Below are 11,890 nucleotides of genomic sequence, written 5' to 3' on the forward strand. Positions count from 1 at the left end.
TACCAGCTTTGGGAACGGCGAGGGCTGGGACGGGTGTGGGAGCCTTTTCCTCCTCCTCTCCGTTCCGCTCCCGTGCCGAGCCGCGTCCCTTTTGCGGACGCTAGATGGCGCGTGGATGACGGGAAGTGCGCTCCCGCCGGGCCGGGCGAGCCGCGCTCCGCGCCCCCCGCGCTCTGCCCGCCCCGGCCCCGCCGCCGCCTCCGGCCGCTGCCCAGCCCGCCGCACCGCTGCATCTCCGGGATGGACGGGCGCGTGATTTCCCGAGCTCTGCGTGCCTCTCTGATAGTGCCGATAAATAGAGGGAACGGTCTATATTTTTCAATCAAGATTCTGAAACCGCTCTATGTCTTCTTCATAGACCTTGCAAGAAGATACCAGAAGGTATTCCTCCTTCTAATTTGCCTGTGTTTCCGTTTAGTAGTGAGAGGTTTTGAAAAGAATCACAGAATAAAAAGGTTCCTTTATATGTGAAGTTTTTACACCCAAACCTTCCACTCTGATAAGCTGTTTGAGGTATATGCCAAAGAAACCCAAAGCAAAAATAAACCAAATACACACTGAACTTTGGGAGTTAACTCTTTTCTCTATTTTAATCATATGCTCAGCTTCAATATATAGTCACTTCTAAATTCCCATGAAAAAGATGAACACTTTCAGTATTCTAGCCTAAACTACAGCCTAAACTGTTCCTACAAGTAATACTTGAAAGCACAGAGAGAAAAGGCTTAAAAATGTTTGAGTGCAAACTCTAATATAGGAAAACTTGTGATGATGACTGATTACAAATATCAAGTCACTTGATATAAAATTTCAAATTAAATAAAAAATACTTTCTGTATATTTGCTGAACTTGTTTGTTGCTTTGTTACTTTTTTTCTAGTTCAAATATTCAGTACATAATATCCTATAAATGAATCCATTAAATTGGAATCAGTTGGTCAACTATAGGTATTGAGCTTTCAACGTTATGGATATTCTTCCATATGAAATGGGAAGTTTTGTTTGGTGCTATAGGACATTCCTGTAGAATTAATAAATCCCAATTTATGATCCTGTCAGCTTAGTACTGATAAAATAATACAGGACTTCCTTTCCTGAAAATGAAGAGGTTTCCTTGTCAGCTATAGATTCTTTTTGCAATCAATAACTGCTCTTATTTTTTAACATGTCTAGCTTTACAAAAATCAGTTGCTGGCTTAAGCTGATTTTTTTTCCTTAGAGTTTTTCCTGAATAGAAGTCTCTCAATAAAGAATTTTCTATCCATAGGGAGAACCCATGAGAACAGGTGCCATTAAAGAAACACATGGATTCCTGTTGCAATCTTAAAGTTGTTTCAGAAATTTGTAAGTTTCATTTAAAAATGGAAAAAAAAAACCCCAAACAAACCCTATATTTTTGGACAATTTTGGATACCACATAGTGTTATAACATTTAGTCTGTTTTAAGTCAGAGGTTTGAAACCAGTTGAGGTTTAGAGACTTTTCTAACACCATTTCCTGGAAAAATGATCGCCTCGCCTTAAATTTTTGTGGACAGCCTGTATATCAGAGAGACATCTTTCCAAAGCAGTATCTTGGAAGAAAAAGAGTACACTCTATTGACTCCTTAATTAATATGTTACTAAGAAGCGATAGCCGGGAACTCAAACTTTCACAGCTGGTACCTTATGTTTAGTTCATTAAAATTGCCTGGCTGAAGTATTCCTTACTTTGTATGTTTCAGAAGGACTAAATCCTGCTACATAAGGTGTACCTAAATAATCAGGTCTTCCTAAGTCAAAATCCTGCCTGTGAAATCAGAATTGGCTACAAAGAGATTGGAGTGATGTGACAGGGAGGATTATGACTTCAAGTAGGAATTAAATAGCAGGGACTCAAATGAGACAAAAATCCTATTTTCAAGGGAAGAAAATAAATCCTAGTAATTGTAGGAAAAGAAGAAAATGATACTGAGGGGAATGCACAATGGGCTCTGAGATGAGCTGTTTCTTAATTCATTCTGAAGTCATGAGACACAAAGAGCTCTCTGAGGATTAAATAAGCTACCAGCTATGATGCAGAAGTTTATATTAACAAACTTATTTTTTATTTTTTTAAATATTTAAAATGTTTGAAACTGCAATTTTTCTTTACAGACTGAGAGCACATGTGTATCCCCTCTTTTTAATTCCTCTAGTATTAAGACAGTTTTCTTTCCTTTTGAGAAAATAATACTGAAGATGGTATTTTGTTTTGATGTTTGTAAGGTTTTGATTTTTTTTTTTTTTTAATGAAGGGAACATTCCTGAAACCATTTCAGTAGCACAAGTCCAATATAAGAATTTCTAGAATGCAGAAAACTGAAGAACTAGGTTGTGAGATTAAGAATGTGTCTCACAAAGGAAAGTGTTTGATTCAACCTTGCAAATATAAAAAAAATAGCGCTTTGGTCAAACATGCAATCAGCCCAAATTCCTGTAGTCATAGGCTGAAGTTTCCTTGCCTTCATATTTTTTTTTTTTTTGTCTAAATCTTGCTGCTTTTTCTGCTTTGGGCCAGACAGAATAAGAGGAAGGCTTTTGTAATTTTTCCACGACAAAATGCCATCTTTCTTGGAGTTTGCTAAAATAGGCTCAGGTGACCCTGGAGTGCAAGTGCTTGGTGTCCTTCTTGCTATGTGGAGAAATGGATTGCTCTGGGCATAAAAAATGACCTCTTACTGGTCAATGATTAAGGCATACTGTGGGGGAAAGTGCACCATATGCACCATTTCTTTTAGATTCTGAAGTCAACCTGAGAAGTAGTATAGCCACTATTAACCTAAAAAAAAGACCCTTACTTCAGTAAAAGATTTTTTATGTATTTATTACAGGTTTAGAGGCTGGAACATGAAGGCAGAGCTGTCAGCATAGTAGTTTCTTTTTTTCTTAATGTGAGGCTAAGTCAATACTTGGAATCATCTCAAGAAAACCTTACACTCTTCCAAAGAGGGGACTAATTTCGTCTCAAACATATGTGCTTTAACTTTTGTAAACCAACAAATACTGGTTTAGTCATTATATATGTTTTTCTTGATGGATAGGATATTATATGAAACATTAGTTCTGTTAAACTATGTATTAGTCTTACTAAGCTCTGGGAATTCCTCTTCAGATTAGTGATATTGTACCCGTCAATGAAATGGTAAGTAACTTTTAAATTTTACTTTAGATAAATACACATTCCTCATTTTGAATTCACGTTTTGTTTCATATAGTATCTTCAAACAAATAACTGTTTTGTCTGTGTAATTAGAGCAAGTTTCAACCAATTTAGCTTTAAGCACCTGTGGTACCTTAATAAGAGCCTACTCTCCCTGAGTTCTTGGAGTCAACAGAGGGAGAAACAACTGCAGAAAGCAATCTATCCTACCTATCTCAGTGTATGTAGGCAGGTGTCCATTGACTATGAAAGGCAGTTTGGGATGGCTGTGTTCCTCTGGCTGTGGTCCTTTGCATTAGGATACTTTGCATTTAAGCAAAATGGTCCTGAGACTTAGAGCCTGAGCCAATCTGCTACATCAAACGGAAGCTACCCTGGACTTCAAGTGTCTTTAAGGTCACATCCTTAGAAAGAGAAACTAAGAGTGAATTCATGCAGAAAACTAATTAATGACTACAGTTCATATTTCTGGTTTCACTGAAGCACTTTGGGAAGTCTTTGACAAAGATGCCTCTTGCCAGCCTTACTCTGTGTTGCCACAGCCACATTCCTAAGCACATGCAGAATCTTCAATGTCATCAAATGCTCCTGTTTCATTCCACAAACATAATTTTTAAAAAGATTTTTTTTTTTTTTTTACTTCACAGCTTTTGACTTAACTGTCTTTTTCAATTTTGTTCTCTATAACATACAGCGCAGCAATCTTTCAATCTGCATCCAAACATTACCACATTAGATACTGCTTTTTTCTTTGTATTTCAGGAAATGTAGGGTTTGGAAGACAGCCACCTTCCTCTGCTCCTGAAAAAAACCTCCCAACGATCAATGGCTCCTTGCCTAATTAGTCCCATCTCTCTTATACTGTGAATCCTTTCTAAACTGTTTTGTTACTAGATTGGCTCTGCTCTTCAATACCTGATGTGGAGGGTACCCAGAGAGGGGTATTGCAGCTCTGACTGAGAGTGACTGCAATTGTATCCTTCCCATTTTTAATAACTGGTTTCTGTTCCAGCAAAACTTCCATCATTTCAAGTTTCAGCAGCTTTATAGGAAACTTATATGAAAGAGATGAATATGTGCAAAAATATAGTTAGTAGAAACAATGTGTCATTCACTGGCACAGATGAATATAGAACATTTTTCAGAAGTTAGTAGATTGAATAAAGTTATTATCTTGCATTGCAAATTGCTTCCTTCGTCCATCCAGCTCTTAGCAAAGAAAGAAGCCTGAGGTCAGGCAGGCTGGCATGAAGCTGGTAACTCTTAAAAACTGAGAACATCTGGAGAGCTGCCTGTAGGGGCACCTTTTATGCCAGTAATTGCTAATAGCCCCTGTACCACAGTTCAGAACAGGAAATAGAAACCTTCTTTCATGTTAATGATTGCTTTCTAATTGCATAAACAGCAATGAGATAGCAGTCATTTATAGCAAGCTACTCCTCCAGCTCAGGGAGGAAATAATTTTTTTTGTGGTGTTTCTGGTGGCATTGCTGTGGTGAATGTTAAGTCCAAGCTTCCAAAAGGGAGAAAGGATGAAATAAAATATATTTTCAACAAAAGTGAAGCATGACTTACGGGGCTTTTTGCGTGAAAATATTTTTTTAATTGAAAAAAATAATAAAAAATACAAATCAGAAAAGCTAGTATTTTTTTCACATCATTTTTGTTAGCCTGGAGCAGTGTGAACAGTTTACAAATCCTGAGAAACTTTTAGTCAGACTTGATATCATGGTGTTACTGGATGTCATCTGAACCTAGAAGTCATAAAATCAAGATATTATAATCGAAAACTGTCCTAAACTTAGTGTCATTATGCTCTACATAGTCCCAAAAGATACATGTCACAGAGAATGTTAGATTTGTTAATTATTTAGCATCATCACCAAATTAAATATTTTATCGTATTATTAGCAATACTTCACCTCAAAGGCAGTTTTCAGCACAGGCTATTCAGTTATAAGTTATTTTGCTAAGACAGTCTGACAGCTTGCACAATATTGTTGCTGTCGAAGTTAAAAGAAATGAAAGAATTTCTTCATTTTCAATGAGATCATACTTGCTTCATAGAAGGCCATAACTCTGTTTACCAGTTAAGGACATTATCTTGCTATAGTTTCATCACTCATAAATCAAATAGCAAGAAAATATCTAATTTGAGTCATAGCATTTTTTAAGCAAGGTCCTAAGAAACCAAATCATCACAATATCAGATCTTTAGTTTCCTTCCAGTTTTGTATGCAGCATTGCCCAATCATTTAAAAAGGATTGCTATATAACAGCCTCAGGAATCCAGCAGTTAAGAGTGTAGATATTTTATATACAATGTGTGAATCAAAAAAAATCAAACAAAAGCCTGTTCAGTTGAATTAAAGTTAAAGCAATAGAAGGAAGAAGTGTGAAACACTAGACAGTAGACACATTTCTATAAATACAGCTTTGTAAGAAGAAATGAAACCACTTGTTTAGTAAAGATCCCAAAAGAAGTGAGAGTTTGAAAATGGTTGAAGTCCATGTGCAGCTTCTGCTCTGCTCTCATTATCCTCTGCAAACCAGTCATATAATTCACAGTGAGCTTGGTCATTTAATGTTATCTGTTATACTGAATGGAAATGTTGTCTAGATGGGACAGCAGTCCTTCCAAACCCTGACTGTACTCTTCTATTTCATCCTCTAGTTATAGCAATTAAGGCAGAAGATAATGTAACATGGAAAGCTTTAAAAAAAAAAGAGTAGCACCATGCAGCATAGCTATTGATGTCTGATTCCCCACCTGTCTTATGTATAAGGAAGGGTGATCTCATTAGCTTCCTTCACAGTGAATAATAATAGGGTGTTGCATCTCCAGCCACTTGCTAGTTTTCATGAAATTATAAAAACTGTTTATCTTTAGTCTTTTTACCCCTCTAAAATGACATTCAAGAATTAGTGTTTGACAGACAAAGTGACATTGGAAATTACTGTATTCAGTCTGTTTTGAAATTTACTCAATTACCTAGAAGACCATTCTACAAATTCCCATTTTTCCTAATTTTGGTGGTTCATCCTGAGAATTTCTGGCCAGCTTACTCAAGAAAAGAGAGATCTGAGCACATTCTTTTCCATTCTCTTTATAGAGTGGAGACTATAAACTAAACTTTCACTTTTCACCCCCTTCAGGTGAAACACTGGTTACATTAGGCAGTTACAATTAACAGCACAAAGGTTGCCCTTGTCTGGTAGCCATAACCCTGAACTTCATCAAAGGATTATAACTGAGAAGTGTGAATCCCTCTGCAGCTTTTTCACAGCTGCTAGCATAAATAATTGCAGCTACTGGCCAGAGGTGTGTGTAGATCAGCTGTTCTTGAAGACCAGCTCTTTAGTGGCCTATCTCCTCCTGAGACTCTAGTCCAGACAGCTCAAGCACTTTGTAGCTTTTGGGGATCTCAGGAAAGCATTCTGTAACAGACTTGTGTGCATGTGTGCACATATTTAAGAGAACATCATAAAAACCAAGCACAGTGTAGGTTGTTAATTGATTTGTTGATTTACTATGAGCATTTATAAGTGCTTTTATAAATGCTTATTTATAAAATTTATAAATGCTGATTTCAAAGGTAGAATTAGTGGTTAATATCATTCATATTACTGAAGAAATCTTTCTGTTATGAAAGAAACGGTTTTTCTATCATAAATATTCTCCTAATCTCTTTTCTTTGACTAACAGAAACAAAATGCAATAAAGAATTCATGTTTCTTTTTTTCTGTTTTAATGTCATCATGAGTGTGCCTGCCTTTCTTCTGAATTCATGATCTCCTATTGTGTTTCATTACAAATGAAAAGCTCAAATATATATCTGGTTAAATTTACTCAACCTTTTAGGAAATTACAGAATCCAATATTATGTTTGAATAATAGATATTTTGCCATTTGGTTTGTTGAAATGTAAATATCATGACTCTATGTAAAACAGAAATGACAGATGGAGAAAGCTGTACATGCATACACTCTCACAGAAAAGTAAGAAATGTGCATTTGTGTCATTTCAGGATTGATCTAGAGAATTTTTGCATACAGAAATACATTTTTCATGGTAAAAAAAATGAAAAGGTAGCTAGACTATTGTTACTGCGGTCTGGTTTTCTTTCTTTTTTATTGGACATGTAGTTGCCAAGATGGTAGCTTTTCAAAGAAAAGGTTCTATGGTTGGCAGTAGAGTAGTAGAATTGCAAATAACTACTTTTATTTCATGTTTTTCCCCCAGTTCATTGCCTGAACAAAAGATTTTTAAACCCCCAAAACACTGTTGTGGATTGACCCAGAGCTAAAGTTCATTGATCAAACCACTGAAAGAACAGAATGAAAACAAATGAACATATAAAATTTTGTTAGAAATATTTCATTTGGATTTTTTACTTTATTTCTATTTTTTCCCCAGTTTTGGCATTTAATAAAGGAAAAAGTCATTTCAAAACAATGAAAAAGAAATGTTGAAAAACCAGATTTTCAGATTTCCCCTTTCATACAAATCTGTTAAAAGTTATTTCTACCTAAAGACTTTTTTCAGAGAAAAAGAAAAATCATAAACCAGAGATTTCCTATTTGCTATAGGCCTTTCAAAACTTATTAATTAATTTAGTCTTTGATAGAGGTTTCACATTTGGTTCTGGTCTGTAGTAACAGCTAATACAAAGTTTGCTGTCCTTGTAAGTACCACAGGCTTTGGCAAGGCTTGGTGTGAACACAGGCAGATTCAGTGCAGAAATCTTACTGGAAGACCAAGGCCCAGTTTTAAAATATGAGATTCCTTGTGCAAGGACCCATCTGTAAGCAAGAACTTATCCACACTGAATGTTATCTTGGGAAAGAAACCATATGGTAGCCACTAAGAAAATCCTTTATTATTTGAAGAAAAATGTGTGTGCTTCCCTTACAGCTTTGTGCTATGCTGTTCAGTTAAGACTATAATTGTGAAAGCAAACATTTTTTAGGCTTTGATCCTCCCAGTAATTGCAAACATGATTAATGCTACACTTATTAATAGGTATCTTTACCCTGAAGAGCTATCCAGAATATCTGCATTAGTTTCAGAATGGTTGTATGAAAACATACTTGTGTTATGGATGCTCTTTACCTCTATTTTTATGCTGGTTGAGTGTTTCATGTATTACAGTGCAACTAATACATGTAATAAACCAATAAGGGTTCTGATTATACTTCTGTAACTCTTACTTCTTGGCATAAAGTCTTTCTCCTACTGTGTAAGTAGGATTAATTTGTAATCTTATATGCTTACTGACATCTCCCACAGCGTTCAAAGTAGGCTAAATATGTAAATTCTTGAGTACAACTTAGGCCTAAATTATAAAAATTAAACAGTCTTGTCCACACTGTTTCATATGACCGTATCTAAGAGAAAAAATTGAAAGATCACCTTATTTATTGTTCAGGAAAATACAAATAAACAAAAAACCCCAAACGCATAACTTGGTATGTTTACAGAAGTCACCTGTAAAGAACAGCTATTTTTTTGTTAGTGACAATGGGAAATCCTAATATTTAGTACTGCGTATTGTGCATTAACTACTGATTTATTGTCCAATGAATCTTTGGATATTTGATAGGTGCAAATACTTACAATTTCCTGAGGTAAGGGTACAAAAGGGATGGGATGACGTGTGAGTATTTGATAGCATTGCAAGGTTATAATGAAGATTGTTAGCAACATGAAGTATTACTCAGTATTAATAAACAATCAGCTCCAGGGACAAAGCTGAATATGCAGAGGCTCTCTAAAGCCACATTACAAGGTAGAATGCATCGCATCTAAATTTTATCACCTTAAAATTAAGAATTGAATTCAAGACAGTATTCTGAGCTTCTTGTATTCTTGATAAAGGCAAGTAATTGCATCTCACCTTTACTTGTAGAATCATTCAGTAGATCCTTTTTTACTCTTATTATTTGTTATACTACTGCGTAAAAAAAAATAGTAAAATGGATTCCAGGAGGTTTTAATGAGATATCTGTAAAGCCCTTTTGCATAAAAGGTTATTTTGAGAGAGTAAGATGACAGCCTTAAAATGCTTATTACTCATTAAAACATACAAAAGCTTGTGTTCTGAAAAGTGAATCATGGCCTCAAACAGAAAAATCAACTGATGTGCTGCAAAGCTGTTTATATCATATGTCCTAAGTCACCATCCCTTCCATGTCATGTAAGCACTGTTAGACAGTCCTATGCTATTGCATGAAGCTTCCATGCATTTAACACAGTGTAGAAAAGGGAAACTACAACTGGCTTTGATAGGATTAAATTATACAACTAATCCTTTTTTTCCAGATGTCAATACATAAAAGTAATATCAGAGAGTCAAATGCAGAACCTCATACATAATTTTAATCCCTTTTCCTGTGCTGCAGGTTACAGATCTGGAAGTTATAGCATGTAAAAGCTTCTAAAACTGGACTTCTTTCTCATTGCTTTAAGATCCAGTACTGATAATAGTAAACATTGTACTGAGTTATTTTGGAATTCCATGTGTGAGTGGTAAAAGAATTGCAAATTGGTCACACAAAATGATGGAGGGAGTTCAGCATTTTATGGCAGATGAAAAGCATGTCACACATACTGACTTTCCATCTGTGACGGCATAGCTAGATTGTGCCAAACTGAAAACTAGGCAGCATGCAACAGCTGAGAAGACAAAGTGCCATGTGCATTTAATTTCACCAAGAGAACTGGCACATGCCACAGAATACATCAACAATTATTGCAAAATCACTGTTTTGCGTGAATGACTGTAGGTATACCTATGTGTATACACACATGCATATGTATGAATTCTATATGCATTTGTATTGCTTGCTTGGGTGTTGTATTTCTTATTGTAGGGACAATCTTGTGTGTGACTGTAACAGCTTACACATCAGGTATATGCTACAGTGCACTTTTTGCAGGTGCCAAATGGCAAAAATATATATACATGCTGCACATGTATAGCATGGCAAAAATATATATACATGCTACATACAGAATCTGATAATTTTCTAGTGCAGAGAAGTTCTTCATTGTGTGAAGATTGCAAAAAAAAAAAGGAATATATTGAAATCTATGTATCTATTTTCTCTTTAAACCACCAATCTCTCAATAAGAAATAATAAAAAGACTGCTTTTGTGGAGCCTAAAATTCTTAATGCTTTGCTGCTGCAAATTTAGTCAGCAAAAGCAGCTCAACTCATCTAAAAACTCATTTATGAGTTGTGCTGACATGAATAAAACCATCAATGGTACAAAAACAATGAGAGAAAGAAAAAAAGTTTGGTTTTTTTTATTTCAAGATTCATTGAAAATAAAATAACATGTCAAATAGGAATAGTTGGTGATTAGAAGAATTTAAAATGTCATGAAAATCTAAAATAATGATACTTCAAGTGTTGGTGGATCAAAGGTAGGCTAAATTTATTGCAAGGAGAAATAAATAATATTTTGATTTATTACAGCAAGAAATAATAAAAAAAACCTAATGATTATATAGTGCAGTTGCCCCTGGACTTTTGGCTAAAATTGGTACGATGTGGACATAATTTATTTTATACTCATATTTCAGATTCTCTGACTATCTAGGGATTTGCAGCATTCAGAAGAGAATAACAACAGCAAAGCAGCCAAGGGGCTTTCTGGAAGTCCCACACGTATGCACCTGCAGATGAATCCAGTAGATCCTGGAAAGATCCTCTTTTGGGCAACAGATACACTTTCCTGTGATTTCATGCAGGCTGTCCACAGAGATTGGTTGTTCATTTCTCTGGTGGAGGCTGCTGCTGGTGTCAAGAGAGCTTCACAGGCTGAAGGGAAGTTTGTGAGCTGAAAAGGAAGAAAGGGCAGAAGCCACTCTGGTTTTCAAGAGTAATAGTTGTCTTGACTTGAACAATAGTTTTTTCTTCACCTCAGCCTTTCTATAATTATGTCTCTAAAAGAATTTCCAAACTTATAGTTTGGAGCAGTTTATATAGGTCTTTTAAGGAATTTCTATTATTGCTTCACTTGGAGTACATTTTTGTACAAACTGTACTTTTATATGTATTCTTTATGTATATCTATGGTTTGAATACATATTTATGTTTGTATACGTGGAAGATGCTTTAGAAAAGTCAGGGGTTTGTGTTTCTCTTCTTCCTGTTTGTTTTCCAGGAAGATTTTCCATCCTTAAAAAAATATTAAATGAATTTTCAGTTTTGATGCACAAGAAAGGAATACATATAAGTTTTCTTTCTACAGATGATTATAGCAAAGCAGATAATGAGGCCTGAAATCTGCAAAATCTTTATTTGAATGAAACAGTGAATTTTCCATGGAAATATTCCAACTCATTTTGTGCTCATTTTCCAAGAATATTCTAGGAAACTAATTTACTGAGAGGCTGCTTAAAATATGTATTGTTACTGAATAGTGGACGCACCAAAGAAATTCATACTTGGAGTTCTAATATGAAGTTATTGAAATGAGCAATAAGCTATTAGTTCTAAGTTCTGGTCTGCTTCAGAGAATGAAGAAGAAAACGTGACTGCTACTTATATGCTAACTGCAATGATCCCCCAAAATTTCCTGCTGTTCTTTGCAACTATAGTCACACATCATCATCATTATTATCATCAAATACATCATCTTTCTACAAATATGCTGTATATTTGTGACTTAATGCATAGTCAAACTTGTCTCATAATATG

General features: G+C 35.3%; 1 protein-coding gene across 1 annotated transcript in view; it reads right to left on the minus strand.

The window, feature by feature from the left end:
- Nucleotides 1-6,779, minus strand: part of KCND2 (potassium voltage-gated channel subfamily D member 2) — a 274,695-nt gene extending 267,916 nt beyond the window's left edge. The window contains exon 1 of the mRNA XM_038154373.1: nucleotides 4-6,779. The gene's annotated coding sequence lies outside the window, so the exon portion shown is untranslated. The remainder of the gene's footprint in view (nucleotides 1-3) is intronic.
- Between the last annotated feature and the right edge of the window lie 5,111 nt (nucleotides 6,780-11,890).

The sequence above is a fragment of the Motacilla alba genome, chromosome 1A, assembly GCF_015832195.1.
Source record: "Motacilla alba alba isolate MOTALB_02 chromosome 1A, Motacilla_alba_V1.0_pri, whole genome shotgun sequence".
Classification (NCBI taxonomy): Eukaryota; Metazoa; Chordata; class Aves; order Passeriformes; family Motacillidae; genus Motacilla; species Motacilla alba.